Source organism: Urtica dioica, chromosome 8, assembly GCF_054948205.1.
Source record: "Urtica dioica subsp. dioica isolate 48M chromosome 8, U.dioica_male_clone48M_v1_H2, whole genome shotgun sequence".
NCBI classification, from domain to species: domain Eukaryota; kingdom Viridiplantae; phylum Streptophyta; class Magnoliopsida; order Rosales; family Urticaceae; genus Urtica; species Urtica dioica.
Window position 1 is genome coordinate 26,710,209 of NC_142763.1, and position 24,497 is coordinate 26,734,705.

The 24,497-nt window shown below is 38.5% G+C and overlaps 1 pseudogene; it reads left to right on the top strand.

Moving 5' to 3' along the window:
• Nucleotides 1-908: 908 nt before the first annotated feature.
• Nucleotides 909-8,370, top strand: LOC149388729 (uncharacterized; annotated as a pseudogene).
• The last annotated feature ends 16,127 nt before the right edge of the window (nt 8,371-24,497 follow it).

A 24,497-nucleotide genomic window follows, 5' to 3' on the forward strand; every position in this document is an offset into this window, starting at 1 on the left:
TATTGGTATATCTCTCCTATATTATAAGTACATATCGTTATTTACTGTTCATCTTATTTTGTCCAATCAAATTGATGATTCACTTTAGAATCAGGCCGGAATGGAATGGAATGGAATCAAATATATTGTTTGGTTTACTTAATTAAATAGTAATCATCATTCTATGTAATCATCATTCATCCATTTTAAGTGAATCCCCATTACTTCAGTAGGTGAGATGAATCACTCATTCCATCGGTAACAATTTAATATCCCAAAATTGCCCCACTCATATTTTTCAAACAAAACATCAGACGAAGGAAAACCAAAAAAAAAAAAAAAACCTAATCCTCCGTCGCTTCGTCGCCGCCGTGACGGACTCTTGTGGAGAAACCCGAAACCCTCCTACACCCACACGTCACTTCGTCGCCGCCGTTCCTAATCCTTCAGTACAATAAGTTTATTTTGTATTTTTGTATATCTATTTCTTCCTATGAGTACAGCTTGTGTTTTTCATTCTCAGATGACCCGAGATCTACGTTTTGAGTCTTTATGTGGTAATCTCGATAACGATGGGTAAGTCATTGTGTTTTTTTTTTTCGGATATGTTTAGATTTGATCCGGTTAGGTTTCGTCTCAAAAGTTTGTTCTTGTAACTCGTATTTTCAGGTTTAGGAAGAGATACAATTTTTTTTACGCAGAGACTCTTCCTGCTGAAAAACAGGTGAATAATATTTTTAATAAAATGAAGAAGATGAGAAATGAGGGTATTTTGGTAAAATTTCATTCATTCCATTCTAAAGTTTTGGGATTAGGAAAAACAAACCAAATAGATGAAAAGTATTTAGCATTCCATTACTATTACCGTTCTTATTCCCATTCACATTCCATTCTCACTTTTATTTTCTACCAAACATGCCCTTATTTCTTCTTCTCCATTCTTCCTCACCGCCTCTCTCCCTTACCTCACCTCACCGCTGTCTTTCTCTTCCTCTCTCTCTCACCGACTCTCGGCCCTTCTCTCCTGAACAACGCCACCACCCTTTCCCCCTCTTCCTCTCCTTCGTCCTCTCTTCCTCTCTCCCGCGCGAGCGCCGACCCCGACTGCGCGCGTGCCTCTGCCGACTGCGCGACCAGCGACCGTGCGCCGCCATCTCTCCCTCTCGCCTGTTGTCTCTCTGTCCTCGCGCTCAAACGACGCTTCCGAAGAATCTCGGTCGCCCGATTCCGTTGTCTTCGTCATCGGCTTCCAGACTTTTAGGTTTGTAAATTAGGGGTTTTATAATTTTTATTTCTAAGGTTTGATATTGGCATCTGATTTGGGGAATTCCGAAATCGTGGTTGTTTGGATTTGCGTAGGCATACATAAAAGCATAGTGTTCACTATCAAAGTAATCCATGTGTCTTCTTAGTGTTGAATTGGCAAATATAGTATAGCATTTACACCACCACAACTACACCCCTTATTTATCCAATTTTCTTGATACAATTCCATAAGCAGAGCGCAACGAAATAGAGAAAAATATCGCCCAGGAAGAGAGAGAGAGAGAGAGGCAGCTGTAGAGGAAGACAGAGAGACAGCGAGAAAGAAAAAACGAGAACTAAGGAAGCGAGGAATTGAACACGATGAGGTGATTGAGAAGATTCTAACCGCGAAGTCGCAAAGAAAAGAGGTAGTCTCAAATTTCAGAATTATATATTTAGGGTTGTGATTTTGATTCTGAGGTTGAGTCTTGGCCAATGATTATTTTCTTTGTAGCTGTTTGGTTAATCGTAGTTGCTGATTAACTTTGTTTTCCTGGATTCGCTATTACTTCTATTTCGAATATTTTTTTATATTACTGATAAAATCAACATATTATATGTGTTTGTTGAAGAACAAAATATTAAACTGAAATTAAAAATAAAAACAACTATTACTGGATATTTGATTTAGCTGTTTTTTCATGGTTTTATAGTTTGCTGGTATCTTCGAATTTTCAAATTAAACTTTATTATTGTTTTACTGCAGAGTACTAGGTTCCTATGCGTAATATATGTGCTCAATTCAAAGAATTCAGCTTCAAATGCCAGAAATCGAAATATAAAGTGCGCCATTTGTTTTTTGATCGTATTTCAGATACTTCTATGGCCTGTTTATGCAGGGAATTGGCAAAAGATTTTTTGGTTGCTGGTACTGCCTCAGAGTCTCTTTATGGTGCCTGTGAGGCAATATTCAAGACTGACATGGTACTTTTCATAAAAAAAAAGTTTTGTTTTTCATCAGTATAAATATTACTCATGTAGCTATTAAATTTACAAACTTAATATTTCTTGCTCAACAACTTGTACTTGAAAAGCAGATGATGCGCTTGTTTTATATTGAGGTTGATAAGAAAGCTGATGTTTAATACTCAAGAGTCAAGACTAAAAAAAGCCTTATAAACTATGGTAATAAGACTTGGTGGGAGATGAAAAAAGACTGCGTTAGGGTCAAAGTAAATCCTTAAATAAGCAATTTGTTTTAATGAAGGCCATTCTCCGATTTTGACTCTTCTTCCTCTCTTTCACAGGTTTTGATTTTCTTGCTTGATTTTGCTTCTTCGCCCCCCACGGCTCATTCGCCGCGACTCGGACTCGGCCTGGAGATCGCCATCACCGGAAGCGATGGTGATAGCTGCATCGAAGTCGTCATCGGTGATGTCGATCGACAGATAGGTCAGCCTCGCGCGGCGTTGCCGGATCAAGTTCCGCCGGGAATCGGTCTTCGATATGTACACTTCTTTCGCAGTCTCTCTCGCCTCCGGCAATCTCAAGCTCGATCCTTTCCACCACCTACATCGCTCAGGATTTTCATTTCCTCAAGGCCTTCGCCCAAGCGTGAGTCTTTTTTTTGTCTTCTGATTTGTTCAGTTATTTAATATGGCTTTGATTCATGGCCTGTTACCAGCGTTGTCTGATTTGTCTGAATCAGAGGGCTTTTCCTCGTCTAAGAGTTGAAAATTTTGTATGTAAAGGGTATAGGTTAAGCCTATATTGTAATTTTTGGCATCGCTATTAACTGAATGTGTAGGTTTTGCATTTAACTTGATCCTTATAAAAGAAGTAGGGGTAGTGGATATAAGATTACCATGAAATTTTGGTTAGACGAGATATCATTCTTAAAAGAAATTATAATTTTGTCTAGGTAGATTTTATTTTTTCCGTTATTGTTAAGGTTGCCGGAAAAACAAAACCTTAGGTAATCTTTATTAGCTGGGTGTCTTGGGTTCAATTTTCTTTTTCTTTTTTTGCTTATCTATTTAGTTTACTGCTGTAGCGGACAAAGAGTTAGCTGATATGTGATTCTAAATATTAGGCTTTCATATTTGTTAGGAAATTATTTTAGATAAATATATGAATTGGACTGTTTTACTCCTTAAACTTTATATTTGTTTCTTTTAGTTTTATGCATGAACTCACAGTTTTTCTCTGTAATGCTGGATATTGAGTTTGTATGATTTTAAAATACGTATTCCTTGTGGTTAAACATATTCACTTCAAATTCAATTTGGCGTATATCTCGATCAATAGTTATTCGTGTGGATTCAAGATTAGGTTAAGAAATTGTCAGTTTCTTCCATAGATGTTGCTGATTTAGGGGATTTTTTTAGGACAAATATAGGCCCTTTTTATTTGGCGATTATCCCTCTCTCGTTGCTCTCTTATATTTTTTAATTATATTATCAGAGTTGATCATCATAGACCATTTTTATTATTATTTTGAAATCGTTGAATTTCAGTTCCAGTGCGCTAATTTTTTATGGTCTGTAAGTGGAAGCTTCATAAGCTATATTTAGTGTTAATTGTTCAGTGCTTAATTGGACATGACTTTTAAGCTAAGCTTTAAGACTGGACATGACTTATTGTTAATAAATGGCTGAACAATCTGGAGATATCAAGAGAATAGACCTGATCGCACGATGGTACTTGAAGAAACATGTGCAAGTTTTAAGAGTTCGTTCTCATGATATTTAATGGCGTGTTCATGGTTATGATTTCTTCTTCTTCTGATTGTGCGGAGTAAGTAATGGTTTGTACAAATTATGTATATGTTTACTTTGTGCAACTATATGTATGTTTAGCTTTTTCTTCTTTTTCTTTCCTTTGGTCTTAATGTGATCGAGACAGACGTTTTATGGAACATTCACGAGCCAAGTCGAGGCCATGTTAATTTAAAATTTTACAATGAAACATGATTAGCACTCTGTTTTTTTTTCTCCCTGAAATAGAAATGCCTTTTTTATGCTTCTCTTCGATAATCGTGCTCTTCTTCCAGTATGATTTCAAAGGAAACAAAGATCTGTTCGGTTCGTCAAGGCCATGGGTGAGGCTGGTATGTATGTGCATTTACGGTTCGGTCCTTATGTTTGTGCTGAGTGGAGCTATGGGTTAGTAATGTATTAAATTCTCTCACTGTTTTTCAGTTTGGGTTAATTAGAATTTAGAAGATATATCTATCGTTGTTTTGATTCAAATTATGTCAACATTGGTTTCCATGTGTAGCTGCATTTCATCCCTGAAGTCGAGCTTCGAACTGATAACGGTCCTTAGAAGGTTAGAAGGTCAGGTTCTCATATTTTTCTTCTTCCAATTGTCTTTCACTTGTTTGATTCTTTGCTATGTCTAAAACTAAGCTATACATTCTTTTTTTTTTTTTTTTTTTTTTTTATCTATTTTCAGGCTGAATGAAGCGATTCACCGGTAAGATAATCAGCCTGGTGAAGCAAGAGAAGCTCTACGCTTCACAGGGCGGACCCATTATCTTTTCTCAAGTTTGATTCATTTTTTATTTAGAATTTTTTAATCATTGAGAACGAGTATGGAAACACTGCGGAGCCGTACGGGGCTTCAGGGAAATCGTACATCAGATGGTTGGCGGGTACGGCTTTGGCTATGGACACTGGAGTTCCGTGGGTCATGTGCCAGCAAGAAGACACTCCCGATCCCACTGTGAGACCGTTTTCTCCAATGAATTACATCGATCTCTACACTCTTTTTTCCTTTTTTTTATAATTATTCTAACGAGTGACTTGTTGCAGATCAACACTTGCAATGGATTTTACTGCAATCTGTACAGCCCGAACTCGTACAACAAACCCAAAATGTGGATCGAGAATTGGGTTTGATGGTACTTTTTTTTTAAATTCTTTTTTATGTAACCTAGGTCCCTGTTCGTATTTATAAGTCATTTGATGAGTTATTTTTTCCTTCTTCCAGGTTTCTTGCTTTTGGCGGATCATTGCCTTCCAGGCCTACGGAAGATGTTGCTTCCAGGTACTAATGAATTCTAGATTTTCACAAAATACACGACCAATTAAAACAATAGCTGAGATTTTGATCTCCGGAACCCTAGAAGACTGACCTTTGCTGAGAGATTCCGGCGAGGGCTCGATGGTCTGGAGAGTGAAGGGGACGAAGGCGAGTCGTGGAAGCCAAAAGGGGTCTCGGATCTCGTCCATGACCTCGGGAACGGAGACGAACTTGTCGGCGCATCGACCTCGGGTTCGACGTCGGGGCTGGTTGACTCTTGAGGATGTTGGACCAGCAAGGTTTTGGGACTTCTTCATCCGCCATTGTTGTAGGTAAGAGATAGAGAAAGACAGAGCGCGAAGTTTTGTTAATATCTAAAATTCTGAAACCGTAATAACTGGATGAATGGTTTGTTCGTTGATTCGGTTTCGATGTCGTTTTTCGTAATCTCTTTCAATTGTTTGAAAAACGACATGTATTATCTATCCCCTTCTCCCCCACGTGCGAAGCACGTTTCCCCTCTAGTATACATATATATATATGTTTACTTCATTTTCTTTTTATATGTTATGGATTCTCGTAAATCGAATTTCTTCTTCTCAATGTTGGAACCTCGTGGTCGTTATGTTATTCCTATAGCGAATTGTGGCTAGCTACACTGTTGTGTTGTTTATACAAAATAGCCTGCTGTGAATGCACTTTCGTAGTTGAGTCTAATGTAAGATTCATTATGCTGAAATCTACACATTTTGACTGGTTATAGGACGAACTTATGTATGGTTTTTTTTTTTTATATATATATATATAAACAGTACATTAGTTTATTAAGTGGATGCACTGTTACGAATCTTCTATACGATTGCCCTGGATTAGCAGCTTGGTAAATCACGGACAATGAAAGTTATAGCTTTGTCCGTGGATTTCTAGTTCTAGGGTATTGAAATGTCATAATTGAGATTAATAGTTTGTTGCCCTGCGTTAATAAGGTCGGTTCTTTACGGTGGTCTCCGCTTAGGATTGTACGAACCCTCAAAGTACGCTTGTAATCAGGCTTTCGGATCCACCAACATCTTCGTCAAGATCGCTTCTGGTTTGTTTTCCGGTGCCATCGCAACTGCTTTGACCAACCCAATCGAGGTTTTGAAGGTCAGACGTAAATTATAATAAGCAATCTTATTTACTCATGAATGTCTTGTTTCGATTTCCTCGTTTCTCACAACTGAATGCATTCTCATCTTTTTACCAGGTTCGGTTACAGATGAGTTCGAACTCGAGCAGAGGAGGAGCGGGTGAGGAATTGAGGTGAATCGCGTCTCAGGAGGGAATGAAGGCTCTGTGGAAAGGAGTCGGGCCTGCCATGGCCAGAGCTTCTGCGCTGACGGCATCGCAGTTGGCGACATATGACGAAACCAAGCGGGTCAAGTTCTAAGCCAACGCTACTTTTCTTCACTTTGAGTATCCCAGGAAAGTAATTTCCAAATCGTTCGGTCCAATATTTAGTTGGTCACTGGAAAGAATTTCTGGTCTATTATGCATTTTTTTAAATTTTTTATTTTATTTTAATATTTGTCCCAAAACCTTTGCTTTTGCAGATTCTTGTGAGATGGGCATCACTTGAGGAAGGGTTTCATCTTCATCTTGCGTATGACATCTCAACCCACTTTCATTTTCTTCCGATGTTTTAATGTTCTCTATATTTACTGACTTTGTAGTTGGTGCTTTTTTTATAATTGTCGTTTAGAATGGTTTTAAAGATAACTGGAATAGTAATAATGATAATAATCAAGTAAAAGTTTGCGATAAAGATGGTCTCCTAGAGCATGTCAACATGATGTTGAAAAATGTGTTACTTCCAAATGTATGAAAAACAGATCATAAACTTTTAGATTCATTAAATTTCAGGCTAAAACAAGTTGTTTGTGGTTAAAATATAAACTTTGTCTGGCCTAGAGAGAGAGAGAGAAGGAAAAACCAGCCTAATAAACGGACTAAAATGCTTTTTCCTTGCATTAATTCTTGTGTATTTATTTTCATAACCTAAAACTTTTTTTTATTATTAATTATTATGTTGGTGAATGTGTTTACCACTTAGCTAACTTTTTATACATTTGGGGTCATTATTTTGCTTTTGATGAAGTTCAAGTTTGGTTGCTGGTGGAATCAGCACCTTGATAACAGCTCCCATGGACATGATCAAAACCCGCCTCATGTTGCAACGAGTATCTAAAACGGTTGGCAACTACCGAAATGGATTTCATTGTGCATGTAAGGTAACCGTCAAATGTTCATTTTTTTATATTATTATTATTCTTCTTCTTCCTTTCAAGGTTTTAATTGTTGACCTACAGCAACTAGACAAAGAGCAGTGTCTGTCTCTTATACTTTTCACATTCAAATTTATGTCTGTTAAGTTGGCTTGGTGATATCGGGACCCAGATTTACTAGTCGGCAGTTTTAAAATTTAGCGAACACATTTCTTAACTCTTGAACTTGACAAAGTATGTGTGTGCATGTTTTTTTCCAGGTAGTCCGTACAGAAGGACCTAAAGCCTTTATAAAGGGTGAGTTTCCTCGGTCATGCCATGCTTCTTTTCACCTTTCATTCGTTTCAGTGTTGAGAAAATAGCATTACGTTTAACTTGGAAGTGTTATTTTCTCGGATATTTATTTGTTTCAAATCTTTTATGAGGGGCTTTGCAATTTTTGCACGGTTAGGTCCGCAAACAACAATAACTTTTATACTCTGCGAGAAGCTACGCGAGCTCGCTGGATTACGAGCGATATAGCAAGATTTCCATCGCCTCTGATATTTGGTTTCTCTCCGACACTCTGATTGATCTTATAGTATAGCGGTGAGTTTCTTCAGATCAGCATAAATTACCACCATATTCATATTTTTTTTCTTCTCTGTTTTTCAACTTCTCCAATGCTATTTGTTGGATATACTATTCCTTGGGGTCCCAATTATTTGATATTTTTATATTGAGCTTTTGCCCTAGATTCTGGCTGTCCAAAATAAATTATTTGATTATGAATCCCCTTCTACTTTTGCATTGATGATATTATTATTATTATCATGACGATGCAACTGTTTTGTTACCCCTTATAGTAAATGAAAAAAGGTTCTTATCTTTTTTCCTGATTACTTCTTCTGTGAAAGTTACCTTCGCTTTGAAAAGTGTGGGTTTGTTTATTTATTTATTAGGACTACAAAAGGGCTTGGTTGAGTTAGCTGAGCTGGAAGCTTGTTAAAGCCACGACACGTAATCAAATTTGTCACTTGGGTAAACCTAATATTTCGTTGACTTGTGTTAGGACTTGATCAAAAACTTAAAGCTTCTGATAGGCATTGCATGTTTATGAGTACGACCAGTTCTAGTCTTTGTCAGCGTACCAAAAAAACTCGTGTGTTCTAAAATCTTATCTATGCCGGGATATCTTCTCTCGATCTCAACCTCTAAAAACACTCGATCTCAACCTCTAAAAACAACGGTTAGCATTAAAAACAAGAACGTTCACACGACTCCGAAACAGCCTAACTATGTCTAACCTAGGAATGTATCCCGGTAAATTAATCCTTGTCCACGACTAACATAATCTCTTCCGAGCATTAAACAATCCTAATATCATGAACACGGTATCTAATCGAATTCAAGCATTACACACAGAATTAAAATAAACAAACATGATAGAGCATATGAATATTAATTTGACATGAATTGTTTATGGTTTTAGACAAAGATTTCTATCCACGATTTTATGATTATAAGGTTTTGTGGCTTTCTCAATGATAACCTAATGCTAATATTTACTCCTTGTTTCATGTGCTTCTCTACCTGGAACGATTACTAACTTGCTGCATGTTGCATATGAATTTCTAATTTTCTTAATTTAGACTTGATATGTTGAGTTGACATTGCCATTTGTGCTGTGAATATCTTGGAGTCTCGTAGAGTCTTCCGTAAATGAAACTAAACACCGTTTAAATATAAGGGATTAATCTGTCTTAATGATCAATCTCGTAGACATTATTGTGAAATAGAGCTGGAAATATACACGTAACATATGTAAATTTGCTTCTTAGATAACGTTCTAATTTTTTTTTACAAAGCTTGTTCATAAAGCTGTCCGCTGCCGAGCCCGTTGCCGCCTCTGTTCTACTCTTCCTAAAGTTACTCGTTGCCGGTAAGTTTTTTTTTTAATAAAAAATTATCTGTTTAAATATTTGTTTTAGTGTAGGATTGAAAATCTTATTGTGAAATAGAGCTGGAAATATACACATCTATGTATGTAATTTATAAGTTTGATGATTTTGACTACAAGAATATCTAGCTACTAAGTTTGATGATTTTGACTCGACCATGGTTTCATCTACACGAGCAATGAAGGAAGTGGTGATCAAAGAAATGAGAACTCCAACGGCATACCAGGTCAAGAGCGTTAGTAAATCGTGGATGTCGGATTCAACTTTAATATTTCATTTATCTTATATATTTTTTGCAGTAGAGATTTGGATATATTTGGATTGTTTTTTTATTCTTAGTTTTTCATGAATATTGTTTTGACGATTATGCATGATTTTATTATAAATTTATTTACGAATTTATAGGTACGAAAGCTATTCTAATGAAGCTTATTTTAGATTCTTATGTACTCTGATTTTTTTAGAAACTGAAAAATTAGTCTTGTATACATAAATGCTTGTCTTAGAAGCATTATATTTAGAGCTAAAAATTAGTCTCCAAAGCATCATGACGAGACTAAATAAACAGTAACAGATGCCACTGTATTGGAGAGTGAAAATCAGTATCGAAAGCTCTACATCAAAGACAAAGCAAGAAATGGAACAGTGACTAAACATCGGTCCCTAAATTATGTTATCTGAGACTAAAATTCAATCTAGAAATTAGTTTATCCGAGACTAAAAATTCGTTTTAAAAGGCTTACAATTAGTCACGTTATCCGAGACTAACAATCACGTTATTCGGGACTAACAGTCAGTCTGAAAAAGGCTTATTAGTGACTAAATACGAGTTCTCGGCCGACCTTATTAAGGACTGAAAAATGTGGTATCTGAGACTAGTTCTTTGTCATGAATATTGCGGCATATCCGAGACTGACTTTTAGTCTTTGATAGTAGCATCCGCCACTAGGTATCCGAGACTAGCCTAGGAGACTGAAAATCAGTCTCGGATACTCATCCGAGACTGTTTGTCAGGTATCGGAGACTAAATAATTAGTCTCTGATACCCTGTTTTCTTGTAGTGCCCCCTCATAACGACGGCCCCCCTCATAACGACGGCCTCCTCCCTCATAATGACGGCCTCCCTCATAACGACGGCCTCCCCTGTCTATTAACTATAAATCAATTTTGTCCATGGAAACAGTAAATCAACATATTATTTACCAAAATAAAGAAAATTCAAGCCAACCCATCTTTTTATGTCACAGAAAAATATAATATCACATTTAAACAATATAAACCTTGTTGCCTTTGTGTATTCTAAAAAAAAACTAAATAACAGCCACTACTCTAATGCATGGAAAAGATAAGCACCAAAGACTAGTCAGAGTGTCCTTTTTGGTTGAAACTCTTGACCAAGCCTTCTTTTGGGTCAGGGTAAGCTTTAATTTTCATGGCTCGCATTAAGTTGCTTTCATTTTCATATTATCCATCATCAAGATTGAAGAGAGCCAATAGTCCAGAATATTAATTTTTGGCGTATAATAAGGTTCGTGGTTTGCAAAACCAAGAAACTGCTTTCTGGAATCAATTTCCATAGGGAATCATTGTTTTGTTTCAGGCACAGAGCTGCTAGTACCTTTCAGATCCCACCACAACAATGATTGAGTAGTTCTTGTTTTTTAAGATGAGAGTTTGAGAAGCCAGCATATTCGATATAGTCTTGTGACGTGGCATCGACGTGTAAATCATCGAGCGTACGTGGATTATGAAGAGCGGGAAATTAATGGATTGGGTTAGTGATGTGGACGTCCAAAAATTCGTATATAACAAAAAAAAGTGCCGGACGAAAAGGGTATATCTAATTATACAGATTATCTCCAATGGATGCAACTAAAATAACTTTATTGTTTATTTGGCAATACCATGTCATTTTCATTTTTGTATATTAATATTATGAGTTGTAATGATTATGGCAAAGTAACCAATTCTGACAGCAATGCCAACTATTTTTTAATATATAAAATACTAAACACATTAATGTTTTGAATAGAGTGAGAACCACTTTTAGCAACTTTTGACGCTATCACCAATTTTTATGTAAGATACCACAAATGTTGATGTGGATAAAAATAAATAAACAATACTATTTTTTATGATGTGTGAAACAACGTTGCTTGCATTGGAGATGCTCTAACTGGACATATGTGAAAGGCGGTGAGTTTAGACATTAGACACGCGATATTAGTAAGACCACAAATTATTATTGTTGTATTGAGAATTTTGGCGGATATAAAGAACTTCTTGATAATTGATCTATTTTAATGATTTATTATTAGCCCGAGGATGAGAAAGACATCGGCGTTACACGAAATTAAGTGTGGTCAATGATAATTAGTACGTATTATATATTTATAAATATCTCGAAGTATGTCATTATTCAAAATGAAGAACGTCTTGATTTCACATAATATGAATAATCTCTTCTTCATGTAGAGGTACTATCAGTGTGTAAGAATATTGGGTCTCGTGTGTAACACACGTGTGAAGTCAAGTTTTGTCGTTCTCAAATGAGATGAAGTTAGGAACTTTTTCCAAGGAGGTTAAATATAAATTTGTAACATCGGAGATTTTTAATAATTACTTTTTTTAATATAATTCAATTTCTATATCATACATCATATCATCAATTACATTGAACATTTAAGCACAAATTATAAAATCAAATATTCAAACGTCAATAATACATTTTTTAGGATTAAACCCTTGTCCTTTCGCAGAGGTCACTTCACATGCAGAAGGTCTTGTCACCCAAGCTAAGCCCTTGGGGATAATATCTATTATTATTATCCAGTGAAAAAGATCGATTAAAAATTTATTATTGAAGTTATAAGTTGTAACTATTTTTAAAATAAATTATGGGGTCATTATTCTTTAGAATAAGTAAGGGAATTTGAGGTTAATATATATATATATATATATATATATATATATATATATATATTTTTTTTTTTTAATTCGAAACCATTACATCCTCAAGTTGTAACATCAGAATTTGAGGTTAATATATAATTTTTTTTAACTCGAAACCATTACATCCTCAAGTTGTAACATCAATGTTGTAAATCAACAATGCAACATTAAAACATTTGACATATATTATGATATAAAAAATTTGTATGTTTTTCTTAAAGGGAATTTGCTGCCGGTATGGGATTGAACCCATAACTCATATTTTAAAGGTGGTGTGAAATTTACTAATAGATCAAACAAGGTATCACACAAATTTTCTTTGTTAATAAGCAAGATTTATTGTAATAGTTTATTTCATTCAAAGGTTCGTTATAATTAATTAATAGAATTAATTTGATTTCAAGAAAAATAATTCAGAATAGATAGAAAAATTAAATTTTAAATAATAAATATATAGACATAAAAAAAATTAATAAACGAAAAGCTAGATATATGACTCATTTATACCACTTACGTTGACATTTTAATCTGATTATCTAATTATTAAGAAATATATATAATAATTATCTAATTACGTTTGAGTTTTGCCTATATATCTTTAATATCAAGATAACTGAGCTATAATTTTAAGGGACGGTCTATATTGAATTACTTAGAATAGACTTTCTGAAATAAATAAAATAACAATATACACTACTACAAATGTTGGATTATACAACCCACTTTCTATAACGCTTATGACAAGCGTTGTAGAAACTATGGATTCTACAACGCTTATGACAAGCGTTGTAGAAACTTGGTGTTTCTACAACGCTTATGGATAAGCATTGTAGGAACGTCTCGCCGCGGCGAGACAGTTTCTTAAAAAACTGCTTGGCGAAGACATATTTTCGCCGCAGTAAAAGACAGTTTCTTAAAAAAGCGTTGTAGGAACGTCTCGCCGCGGCGAAGACATATTTTCGCCGCAGCGAGGTTTTTTAGGTTTTCACTATAAAAGGCCGTTTTCAGTTTTTTTTCTCATTTTTTCCAATGCTCACACACGAGACAACCATTTTCGGCCGCATCTTTCCAGTTTTTCTCTTCCAAAATCCCTCGCCACGTCCTCGCCGCCCAAAAATCTCGCCGTCGCCTTGTCCTCGCCGCCAACTCTCTCTCGCCTTGTCCTCGCCGCCATTTTTCTCTCGCCGACTCCTCGCCGTGCTTCCTCTAGCGCCTCTCTCTCTCTCTCTCTTGCCGCCTCATTGTAAGGTATGATTTTAAAAGTTTTTTAAGGTGGTTTATTGATTTAATTTCGTGTTGTTGATATGGATTTCTTGTTGTTTACCCGAATTGCATATAGGTGGTTTATTGATTTAATTTCGTGTTGTTGATATGGATTTCTACAAATCCGCAACAGCATAGTTGGTCATGATTGGTGGAGGTACTGTGTTGTACCCGAGTTCGATTCGAACGTCAACTTCGTGTACGAATTCTACGCAAACTTGCCGGACTCCCAAGGTGATGTTGTGACGGTCCGTGGGAAACCGGTCGATATGAGTATCGAAGCTATCAACGATCTTCTTGGGACCCCAGATGTGCCTTTCGAGAACGAGGGCTATCGAGAATGGCTAAGAAGTTGCAGCCATCAGGAGATGTCGCGGGTGTTGTGCATTCCGGGAGAGGATTGGGTCACTGAAAAAGGAAAAAGGGTACTCAAGCGTGACCAACTCACCAGGATCGCTAAAGCGTGGATTTACTTTGTTTGCGCTCGTCTCTATCTGATCAAGCACTTCACCACTCTCGACGAGGATCGTATCCAGGTGTTGTTCTGCATTGTTAAAGGCCTTTCCATTAACGTCGGTCGATTCATCTATAATTGGATGAAGAAACTCGACTATACTAATGAACGACACGGTTTGCCATATCCGTCGATCATTACCGGCCTTTGTACAAATGCGGGGGTACCACGCTCGAAAAGGGATACGATCAACAGTCCAATGGGGCCTATTACGGATTCCATTATCGAGCGGTACAAGATTAGGGAGGATCCACAAGCGGAGGAAGCGGAGGAAGAGGGGGAAGAGAGGGAAGCGGAGCCACTATTGCGCTTACCAGCACCTCCGGTAATCGACCCCGCCACCATCGACTACATTGCTCATTGCTCTAACTATCTCGTCGACGGGTTCCAACACACGCAACAGTACATGCACCAACAAGCGGAGTATGGCGCCTCTCACATCAACCAATTGAACGATCTCTACTCTCGGTGGGACATCAACCAAGAGAATCAGGTGTTATTTCCTCCATATCCTCAGTACTCCGACTATCCGTACCCACTACCACAGTGGCCACCGCATATGGCACCTCCTCAATATCCGGCGAACCCACCACCACCACCACCACCGAATGACGAGTAAATTTCAAGAACCAACAACAACGACTCTTCCATATAAATTTCAAACTCTTTTTAAATTTAATTTTCAGTTTAAGACGCGCTTGGTTTGTTTATGTTTATGACTAGATTACTGTGTTTTATTTGTGTGTTTTTAGACTTCAGTCATTGTTTGAGACTCGTTTGCTGTGTTTTATTTCATATATGTTTGAAACTTGATGTTATATGTTTAAGACTAGTTTCGTTTGTTTTATTGATTGTCGAAATTTTAATTGAATGATCATTTGTAGTTGGAGAACAGGTAAAATATTGGAAAAAAGTGAATGATTAGGTGGTAGAGTGCTTCTTCGCCGCGGCTAGGTACATTTCTCGCCGCGGCACCGTATAGTCCCCGCCGCGGCGAGTGCTCTATGCCGCGGCTAAAATATTACTTCGCCGCGGCGAGGTTTTGATTTTTTTCATACCGAGAGTCTGTGTTTTTTAAGAACTTGTCTCGCCGCGGCGAGGTGATATTCCCGTCGCGGCGAACTGACCTCGCCGCGGCATGGACTATACGTTGCCGCGGCGAGGTTTCTACAACGCTTGTTTAAGCGTTGTAGAAAGCTTCTCGCTGCGGCAGGATTTGTATTCTGCCGCGGCGAGTGTTTTGATTTTTTTATACCGAGAGTCTGTGTTTTTTAAGAACTTGTCTCGTCGCGGCGAGGTGATATTCCCGCCGCGGCGAACTAACCTCGCCGCGGCATGGACTATACGTTGCCGCGGCGAGGTTTCTACAACGCTTGTTTAAGCGTTGTAGAAATCTTCTCGCCGCGGCAGGATTTGTATTTTGCCGCGGCGAGGTTTTGATTTTTTTATACCGAGAGTCTGGGGTTTTTAAGAACTTGTCTCGCCGCGGCGAGGTGATATTCCCGCCGCGGCGAACTAACCTCGCCGCGGCATGGACTATACGATGCCGCGGCGAGGTTTCTACAACGCTTGTTTAAGCGTTGTAGAAAGCTTCTCGCCGCGGCAGGATTTGTATACTGCCGCGGCGAAATTATCCTGCCGCGGCGAGAGTTATACTCAGCCGCGGCGATGTCGGAGAAATGTAATTTTAATGTAAATGACATTGTATAGAGAAATTTTGAATGAAAAATAACGTTTTCCACAGGAGAATAACATAAAATCCAAAATGAAAATACATTATCTAAATGTTCAATATCAAATAAAAATAGGATCTATATCCTTACGAAGTAGATGTGAAACATTGTCATCATCAAAATCATCCATCTCTTGATCAATTGGCGGTAATCCTGATGTGAACGGAGGAATGCTAGACATGTCTTCGTCTTCTTCTTCGTTACCGTTTCTCGCTTTCATATGAACCACTAACGATAACTCAGGATTTGCTGGATCCGAAACATAAAACACTTGACTTGCTTGCGAAGCCAAAATAAATGAATCATTCTCGTAGCCAATCCGTCTAAAGTCGACAATTGTAACTCCTTCATTATCAACTTTAACGTGATTATTGTCTGCCCATTTGCACTTGAATAATGCGACTCGCAATCCGCAATAATCAAGTTCCCAAATATCTTCAATGTATCCGTAATACTTCATAAAAGCATGTTTTGGATTCTTATCTTTTGCCGACGAAACATGTAAAGCTTCGGCAAACAATGTAACACCACTATTTTGTACGGGATGCTTGTTGTCTCGTTCTCTTGTGTAAAATGTAAAACCATTAACAGACCAAGCAGTGTACCTTGTAACCATTGAGGAAGGCCCGCCAGATAGTTTACTCAACGGAGATGAATGTCCTGCCTCTTTAAATAAGCGTTTTCCAAGCCAGTTTTGAAACAAACGGTTGTGCTCTTCTTGCAACCGTTTTTCATTTCTACCCTTCTTTGGATTATTCACTCTCAACTCATTCAAATGAATATCCACAAATGGCGTGACCTCGGAAACGTTGTGTAGCACATGGAGACTTGCTTGCTCCCATTCTTTTCGGTTGACGATCGAATAAGTACCTATAATGAAACAAATACTTAAAAACAATGTTCATATATAATTTAAATAAACAAATAAAGTGTTAAAAAAATACCTGTAGATAGAGCTTTTGAATCAAAATTGGTATTCTTGGGTAACCCAATTTCGTCTATTTTAGCTAAATACTCAGAACAAAACTCAACCGACTCTTCTGCTATGTAATTTTCAACTATGCTTCCTTCCGGCCTATTGTAGTTCTTCACGTAGCTTTTCAACACTTTCATATAACGTTCGATTGGATACATCCACCGTAAAAACACGGGCCCTCCTAATTTCACTTCACGTACCAAGTGGACGGTTAAGTGGATCATTATGTCGAAAAACGAAGGTGGAAAGATCTTTTCGAGCAAGCACAGAGTTTTCACCAATTCTGACTGCATTAAATCCAACCGAGTTGGATCGATGACCTTCGAGCAAATCGAGTTAAAGAATACACATATCTTTGATATTGCAAACCTCACATCTTTTGGCACAATTCCTCGCAAAGCAAGAGGCAACATTTGTTGTAGCAGCACATGACAGTCGTGCGTCTTCATTCTAATAAGTCTCAAATCTTTCAAAGACACGAACCTCTTATAGTTTGACGAATGACCTTCGGGGACTTTAATAGAAGCAAACCAGTTGCACAATTTCTTTTTCTCCTTTCGATCTAGAGTGTACTTTGCCGGTGGTAATTTTGTTTTTTTCCCACCCCCTCCTCGGGATGCAAAATGCTTCTAATATTAATCTCTTTGAGATCCAATCGAGATTTTATTCCGTCTTTCGATTTATTTGGATCATCAAGAAGTGTACCAATAAGCGATTCGCAAACATTTTTCTCGATGTGCATAACATCCAGACAATGCCGGACGTAGTGTGTCTTCCAATAAGGAAGGTCGTAGAAAATCGATTTCTTCTTCCAAGGATTCTCTTTGAACGATTCTTTAGTACTAGCACTCCGCTTTCTTTTCCCAAGCACTTCATTGACGTTTTTAACCATCTCATAGACATCTTCACCAGACAAAATTCTAGGAGGGGGTCGTTCTTCTGAATTTCCATCAAATACTTGTTTCAATCTTCTATACGAGTGATCTCTTGGTAAGAATCTTCTATGACCCAGAAAAACAGTTTTCTTACCATGCTTCAAACGGATGGAAGATGTGTCTTTCATGCAAATCGGACAACCAATAGAGAATTTCACAGAGTATCCTGACAAGTTTCCATAGGCCGGAAAATCGTTAATAGTCCACATTAACATTGCCCTTAAGTTGAACGAATCTCCACGGTAAGCGTCTTTAACTTCCATCCCTTTCTCCCATAACATCTTCAAATCATCGACCAACGGTGCCAAATAGACATCAATATCATTTCCTGGTTGATTCGGTCCTGAAATCAAAAGCGTTAACATCAAGAACTTTCTCTTCATACATAGCTTTGGAGGGAGATTGTAGTTCACAAGTATAACCGGCCAAACACTGTATTTACTGCTCATCATGCTGAACGGGTTCATTCCATCAGAAGCTAGACCAAGGCGCAAATTTCGAGTATCAACACTGAAATCCTTATACTCTAAATCGAATGATTTCCATTGTGCAGCATCAGCAGGATGTCTCAACATACCATCATCGATACGCTTTTCGGAGTGCCAAACCATGTTCTTCGCGTGTTTGACACTATTAAACATTCGACGAAAGCGCGGCATTGGAGGAATGTACCATAGCGACTGAAATATATTTAACGAAAATCAATAATAAAGAATGAATATGAGCTACATGTATTTCCTAATCAAGTGATGAAAATGTATGTACCTTAACTGGAACTCCTTTAACCCCGTTACATGGAATTTTACCCTTCTTCCACCGTGACTCTTTGCACGTCGGACATTCATCTAGATCTTCATACTCGTGTCTATATAAAACACAATCATTTGGGCACGCATGGAATTTCTCGTACTTCATGCCTAATGTACCCAAAGTCTTCTTTGCTTCATACATACTTAAAGGTACTTTATTGTCTTTCGGAAATGCTTCTTTCAGTGTTTCCAACAATAGAGTAAAACTAGTGTTTGTCCAACCCCCCCACGCCTTCAAATGAAATAATGTAACTAAAAATGACAACTTCGAATAGCTTGTACACCCTTCATATAATGGTGTCTCCGCATCATTCATCATGGACTCAAACAATTTCGGTCGCTCAACAAAATCGTCCTCCAAATCATTCACCATTCTGCACATATCATCAATATCATCTTCAACATCATCCTCATTTTCCGTAGAACGAAAAACCTCACCATGGTAGAACCATCTTTGATACGAGGTCATTATTCCATATGCAAACAAATTGGTCCGAACGACATCAATCGAAAACTGTCTATGATTTCCACATTTAATACAAGGACAACGAATAGATTTCACATCTACCATGTTCTCTCTAGCAAAATCACAAAACTCATCTACACCTTTCCGATATATCTCATTCAATCTATTCTCCCACATCCACTTTCTCATCTTCATAGAAAAACCCTAATTATACAAAAAATTGCCCATTCTAATTAGTAAACTATCAAGAGAACAACAATTAGAACAAGTTAAAGAAGAACTTACAAGATTTGAATGTGTAGATGAGATTAGTAAACGAGGACGCTCTAGAATGAGTAGGAAAGGTACTGGAAATATTTTTTCGAGTGAGGTTATGAGAGAGTTCAAAGTGAAAAAGACCAGAAATGATAATTTATATCACTAGTCTCGTGTCACTCGCCGCGGCGACATTTCTACTTCGCCGCGGCGAGAATATTCTACAACACTTCCATAAGCGTTGTAGAATGTCCTCGCCGCGGCAAAAATATGCGTTCGCCGCGGCGACAAAATCCCGCCGCGGCGAGGTACAAATCTCGCCGCGGCAGGAGTCCTGCGCCGCGGCGGGAACACGTCGTCGCCGCGGCAAAAATCTTACCGAGAGCACCATGTTCCAGACATATAGTCTCGCCGCGACATCATACATTTTACGCCGCGGCGAATGTATTCCTCGCCGCGGCGAGGATTCTACAACGCTTGTTTAAGCGTTGTAGAAAGGGGTCGCAGCGGCGAAAATTGTATACTGCCGCGGCGAGGACATCTAGGGTTACCTTGCTGCGGCGATGACACATTTTCGCCGCGGCGAGAATTTTCTGGGTAACTGTCGCTGCAGCGAGAATTTGGTTTCGCCGCGGCGAGGCTCCTACAATGCTTATTTTAAGCGTTCTAGAAGCAGCTCGCTGCGGCGAGAAATATACATCGCCGCGGCGAGCTCCTACAACGCTTAAGCGTTGTAGGAGCGTTTTAAAATCTGAAAATTTCAAAATTTTTAACTACCCGCCCATTTCATATTCTATACTTAGCGCTTTTTTTCAATTTTCCCTCATTCTCATTCCTTATTCTACTTCATTTCTTCTCATCTCTCTCTCCACTACTCATCTCTCTCTCTCCGCCACTCTCTTGCCACCACTCTCTCTCTCTCGGCCCCTCTTTCTTCTCGCCGTCGCTCAACTCCTCTCTTATTCTTCTTCTCTCTCTACTCCTCTTTCTCGCCGTCGCTCTCTCTCCGCCCCTCTCTCTACTCGCCGTCGATCTCTCTCCGGCCACCATCCTCTCTTCTCGCCGCCCCTCTCTCTCCGGCCTCATACTCTCTTTTTCCCGCCCCTCTCTCCCCGGTCCTCACCCTCACTCATTGCCTCCGCCTTGACCCCGCCCAGCCTCCACCTCGCCCCAGCCCCGCCTCCACATCGCCCAGCCCGGCCTCCACCTCGCCCAGCCCCGCCTCCACCTCGCCCAGCCCCGCCTCCACATCGCCCAGCCCTGCCTCCACCTCGCCCAGCCCCGCCTCCACCTCGCCTCTCTCTCGCCACGTCCTCGCCTTCACCGGGTATGTTATTTCCCAACTTGTTTTGAATTTAATTTGATTTATGTTATTATTTAGTTAGAATTTGGTATTTATTTGAAGTTAGGAAGAATTTGTATTGGATTTTAGTATATTGGATTTGAATTCGTTGTATTTGAGTTTGATATTGATTTGAAGTTGTATTTAAGTTGGAATCGGATTGGATTTTGAGTTAGAAATTGAGATTATGTTTTGAATTTTGTTTATTAGATTCAATGTCGTCCACTACTACTAGTTCTAGCGATAGTGGTAAAAGAAAAATTAGAAGACAACTAGCACTAAATTCCGATGAAAAAGGAAAAAGAAGAAACACTCTTATGAGTCGGGTTAATAAGGCCAAAACTCTAGGTAAAAAAATTCCGGTACAATTTGATGAAAAGGGACAACCAATTGGTAAGGAGGGTGATGAGTTGTCGAGTTACTTTGGCGTGCTAGCTAGAGAATACGTTCCACTTTCGATGCGCGATTGAAGATCTAAAGAGAATAATCAAATTAAAGAACGGATTTGGAACGAAATGTTAGAAGGATTTACGATTCCTATTGAACAAAAGCACGACTGCCTTATGAGAGTCGGAGAAGCAGAAAGGTTATTTTGTCATGAGCTATACAACGATCTACTCAAAGATATCAACGATCCAATCGCCTTAAAGAGACCGGCTTGTGTTTTGAAATTCTACACAAGTGTCACCGAAGAAGATTGGATAGCATTTGTTGAGTATAGACGATCCGAAGTGTTCAAACAAACATCGGAACATGGGAAAGCAAATACCGGAAAAAGTGTGTACAAATCTCGAACGGGCCGAAATGGATATCGAAAGCTTGATCAAGAAAAGGTTAGGTTCATTTATTTTTTTTAGTTATTCCAAATTTGCCATTGTTTATTAATTATTGTATAATTACTTCTTACTAGCACGAAGAAACGGGGGAATGGCCTACGAAAGAGGAACTTTGGAGTGACTCGCGAATGAAAGACGTAGATAACTACAAGGATGAGAAAGACAAACTAATGGCAGAAAAAATTGTAAGTACTTTACATTTGTTATAACAATTAATCTTGTAATTTTATTTGAAAATAATTTTGTGTAGAAAACGTTATCACAACAAGCAACGCAAGGGACATTGGTGCCGGAATCGGGAAAGAGCATTTTGCAAGAAGCTTTGGGAACGTCGCGAGTTTGCGGTCAATCCAAACACACTTCGCGTTTCAAGTACTTTGTTCCTCCAATGCCGAACGAAGAATTAATTAGGATGCGTCGGGAGATGAGCGAGTTGAAATCTTTGGTGATGAAAGCCTTCGGTGGAAATGGTAGCATTAATGTCGGAGATGCTAATATCGAGTCGCCTAGTGTCGAGCGTGTGGAAGAGAATCTCAAGGACAAGGTTGTTGATGATGAAGAGATGGCAAACGTTGAAGAACACGTTAATGACGCGGTCTCTTTAGGTATGTTCATTTTTTTTTATCTATAAAGCTAAATATTTTGGTATTAAGATATTGATATATATTCGTGATTTGCTTAGAACACGACGATGTTGGCGATCGTCCGAAGATCGATCCTAACATCGTTGATGATTGTCCGAAGATCGATCATGTCGTTGTGGAAAAACCAAATAGTGTTCGTGCTAGTTGCTCTTTGAATCCAACCACGCCGGTGACACCGAGTTCGGATGAAAGCGTCGAGTGTCTTCTTTTCATTGATGATGTTGTGAAAGGAGACACAATTCATGTTGCAAATGGGTGAGCGTACATGAATGGAGACGTAGTTCATTTCTCACCTTTGGAGGAAGGAAATTTACGCGTGGCCGTTTTGGGGGTTTTGATTAAAAAAACAAATAGAAGCTCAAACCATTGAAGATGCTATAGGCGGGTTTGTCTCGTGGCCGAAGAGACTCATAGAAATGGACACGGGAATAGAGAGTCGCGGTCCGGTTGTCAAACAACTCTCAAAGCTCGGTTTTGACAGTGAAGCTAGCATCGATGATGCTAAGAAGATTTCGTACAAGGTTATTAATCCCAAGTATCGATTGCTCGCTCAACATGCCAACAAAGTAATGTTACCGGAAGGGGATATGATTATGGTCAATGTTAGTCCAAGTCTCGCGGCTATCCCGATTCCGGTGTCATTTGAAGACGTTTCCGATTTTTTGCAATACTTGGAAATTGGCGCGGGGAGCATAACGGTTTATATGGAGTAAGAGTTTTCTTTATATGCGTTTTTTAATATCAATATTCAATATTTAGTGTTTTGATCAACTAAATATTTGTTTGTCATAGCTATCTACGCTCGAGGCTAGAAAAGGCGAAGAAGACTCGAAATTATTGTTTTATAAATCCGAGCTTAAGTTCGTACATCGAAAATGACGACGAGGAGGCTTATTTGTCAAAACGAGTCAAGGACGTTGGAAACGTGGTACGACATTGCACATTTGGTGAACTTGTTTTGATGCCGTATAACAAAGGTGCGCATTGGATGCTCGTTGTCCTCGACCTTTGGAGAAATAGCGCTATGTTCTTTGACCCGTTGAGAAATAAAATCCCAATCGATTTAAATCGATTGATAAAAAGGTAATATTTTGATTTCTTAAATAATTTTTATTATAAATCGTTCTAGATGTTTTTTCTCTTATAATCTACGTGTTATATAGGGTTCTTGTTGATTTCAAGCTCGAGCATCAAAACGCCCATAGTAACGGGCAATCAACGTACATCAAGGCTTGGGACGCTCCGAGACAAACGGGAAACACGGAATGCGGGTATTTTGTGATTTCTTATATGCGTGATATAGTCGTAGGAGGTGTAGGAAAATTAGAAAATAAGAAATCCTATACAAAGGAGGATTTAGAGAGAGTTAGGGAAGAATGGGTAAGTTATGTACAAACATTTATTAACTGTGATGATTAGCTAGTTTTTTTTTATTGAATTATGGATTGGTTGTAGATGTATATATTAGATTTTGAATGTTTTGAAGATGAGGATATTATTTTTGGTATTGAAGATTATTTTCAGGTGCTGGTATATCGTGTAAAAACAGATTTTGGATTGAAAAAAAATACTCTCGCCGCGGCGAATTATACTTCTCGCCGCGGCAAGTAATTCAAGCCGCGGCGAGAAATATTATTCGCCGCGGCGAGAAAAGATACCGAGAGCAGGCAAATTAGAAATTTTAGTCTCGCCGCGGCGAGATTTTTTCTTCGCCGCGACGAGTTTTTTTAAAAAAATTCACCACCTTCCTACAACGCATAATTATCCGTTGTAGAATCATGTCGCCGCGGCTAAGATTTGACGTCGCCGCGGCGAAATTCCCGCCGCGGCGACGTGTAATATTCGCCGCGGCGAGTTGATTCTACAACGGATATAATATCCGTTGTATAAAAATCTCTCCGCGGCGAAAATTATATGTCGCCGCGGCGGGGATTTTTTAATTATTTAGAAATTTCACAATGGATGTATACCGTTGTAGGAGGTTCCACAACGCTTAGATATCCGTTGTAGAAAGTTGGATTCTACAACGGATATTTAAGCGTTGTAGAAACCTCTTGGATTCTACAACGGATATTGAAGCGTTGTAGAAACCCCTTGGATTCTACAACGGATATTTAAGCGTTGTAGAAGCTTCTACAACGCAAGATTCTTCAACGCTTGACAAGCGTTGTAGAATCATTCCACAACGGTTTTTAAGCGTTGTAGAATCCTTGTTTTGTAGTAGTGTCGCCAATAATGACTTGAAGAGAAACTTCTATCAGACTCATCTTTAGGAAATCTCATATCAATGTTTCTTTTAGGACCTTTTTCAACAAGAA